Source organism: Pongo abelii, chromosome 16 (assembly GCF_028885655.2).
Source record: "Pongo abelii isolate AG06213 chromosome 16, NHGRI_mPonAbe1-v2.0_pri, whole genome shotgun sequence".
NCBI lineage: Eukaryota > Metazoa > Chordata > Mammalia > Primates > Hominidae > Pongo > Pongo abelii.
The window spans coordinates 80,276,042-80,278,703 of record NC_072001.2 but is presented as its reverse complement, the minus strand read 5'-3'; the positions used below and the strand labels follow the sequence as shown (position 1 = coordinate 80,278,703).

The 2,662-nt window shown below is 50.9% G+C and overlaps 1 pseudogene; it reads left to right on the top strand.

Moving 5' to 3' along the window:
- Positions 1-601: 601 nt before the first annotated feature.
- LOC100448366 (keratin, type II cytoskeletal 8-like) lies at positions 602-2,064 on the top strand (annotated as a pseudogene).
- Positions 2,065-2,662: the final 598 nt, after the last annotated feature.

Below are 2,662 nucleotides of genomic sequence, written 5' to 3'. Positions count from 1 at the left end.
AGGCACCTGCCACCACACCCGGCTAATTTTTTGTATTTTGAGTAGAAATGGGGTATCACCGTGATAGCCAGGATGGTCTTGATCTCCTGACCTCGTGATCTGCCCACCTCGGCCTCCCAAAGTGCTGGGGTTACAGGCATGAGCCAGGGTGTGCGGCCAGCCAAATAAATCTTAAGCAAAAAGGATAAAGCTGGAATCATCACACCTCCAGCTTTACCTGACTTCAAAATTCACTAAAAAAATCTATAGTAACCAAAACAGCATGGTACTGGCATAAAAACAGACACATAGACCAATGGAACAGAATAGACAACCCAGAAATAAATCCATGTATTTACAGTCAACTGATTTTCAACAAAGCTGCCAATAATGTCCTTTGGGGGAAAGGACAGTCTCTTTAATAAATGGGTATGGGGAAAACTGGATATCTATATGCAGAAAAATGAAACTAGATCCTTATCTCTCATCATTAAAAAAATTAAATCCAAATTGATGAAAAACTTAAATGTAAGACCCCAAAGTAGAAAACTACTAGAAGGGACCTAGAAGCAGCTTCTCTGCTCCTTCTTGAATGTCCACCTGGTTCAGCCCGCCTGCCTCCACTCCTGCCTCCACCATGTCCATCAGGATGACCTAGAAGTCCTATAAGGTGTCCACCTCTGGCCCCCAGGCCTTCAGCAGCTGCTCCTACACGAGTGGGCCTGGTGCCCACATCAGCTCCTCGAGTTTCTCCTGAGTGGGCAGCAGCTTCCAGGGTGGCCTGGGTGGAGGCTATGGCGGGGCCAGCAGTATGGGAGGCATCACAGCTGTCATGGTCAACCAGAGCCTGCTGAGCCCCCTTAACCTGGAGGTGGACCCCAACATCCAGGCCGTGCACACCCAGGAGAAGGAGCAGATCAAGAGCCTCAACAACAAGTTTGCCTCCTTCATCGACAAGGTACAGTTCCTGGAGCAGCAGAACAAGATGCTGGAGACCAAGTGGAGCCTCCTGCAGCAGCAGAAGACAGCTAGGAGCAACGTGGACCACTAGTTCGAGAGCTACATCAACAGCCTTTGGCAGCAGCTGGAGACTCTGGGTCACAACAAGCTGAAGCCGGAGGCGGGGCTTGGCAACATGCAGGGGCTGGTGGAGGACTTCAAGAACAAGTACGAGGATGAGATCAATAAGCGTGCAGAGATGGAGAATGAATTTGTCCTCCTCAAGAAGGATGTGGAAGAAGCTTACATAAACAAGGTAGAGCTGGAGTCTGGCCTGGAAGCGCTGACTAATGAGATCAACTTCCTCAGGCAGCTGTATGAAGAGGAGATCCGGGAGCTGCCCTCCCAGATCTCCCACACGTCGGTGGTGCTGTCCGTGGATAACAGCCGCTCCCTGGACACGGACAGCATCATCGCTGAGGTCAAGGCGCAGTATGAGGAGATCGCCAACCGCAGCCGGGCTGAGGCTGAGAGCATGAACCAGATCAAGCATGAGGAGCTGCAGACGCTGGCTGGGAAGCACGGGGATGACCTGCTGCGCACAAAGACAGATCTCGGAAATGAACTGGAACATCAGCTGGCTCCAGGCTGAGATTGAGAGCCTCAAAGGCCAGAGGGCTTCCCTGGAGGCCGCCATCGCAGATGCCGAGCAGCGCGGGGAGCTGGCCGTTAAGGACGCCAATGCCAAGTTGTCCGAGCTGGAGGCCGCCCTGCCGCAGGCCAAGCAGGTCATGGTGCGGCAGCTGCCTGAGTACCAGGAGCTGATGAACGTCAAGCTGGTCCTGGACATGGAGGTCCTACCTGCAGGAAGCTGCTGGAGGGCGAGGAGAGCCGGCTGGCGTCTGGGATGCAGAACATGAGTATCCATACGAAGACTACCAGTGGCTATGCCGATGTGCTGAGCTCGGGCTATGGGGGCGTCACAAGCCCCAGCCTCAGCTTACCGCCTGGGCTCGAGCTTTGGCTCTGGCTAAGGGCTCCAGCTCCTTCAGCCGCACCAGCTCCACCAGCGCCATGGTTGTGAAGAAGATGGAGACCCGCGATGGGAAGCTGGTGTCCGAGTCCTCAGACGTCCTGCCCAAGTGAACGGCCATGGCAGCCCCTCCCAGCCTATCCCTCCTGCGGCTGCCCCAGAGCCTGTGGGGGAGGCCGAAGCCCACCCGCGGGGGGAGTTTACTGCCTGGGGTGCCCCACTTGGCCATGTCTCCAACTACAAACCAATTAGATTTTTTTTTTCTAAAAGAAAACTTCAGCTAGCTATGCCAAAATAAAAAAAAAGAAAGAAAGAAAGAAAAGAAAAAACTAAAACTACTAGAAAAAAACATAGAGGAAACACTTCAGGACATTGGATTTGTCTGGGCAAAGATTTAATGGAGACCTCAAACGCACAGGCAACAAAAGCAAAAAATAGACAAATGGAATTAGATCAAACTGAAAAGCTTCTGTACAGCAAAGGAAACAATCAACAGAGTGAAGAGACAGCCTGCAGAATGGGAGAAAATATTTGCAAACTATCCATCTGACAAAAGACTAATATCAAGAATACACAAGGAACTCAAATAACTCAACAGCAAAAAAAAAATCTCATTTCAAAATGGGCAAATGAGCTAAATAGACATCTCTCAAAGACATACAAATGGCCAATACGTATATGAAAAAATGTGTGACATCACTAATCATCAGG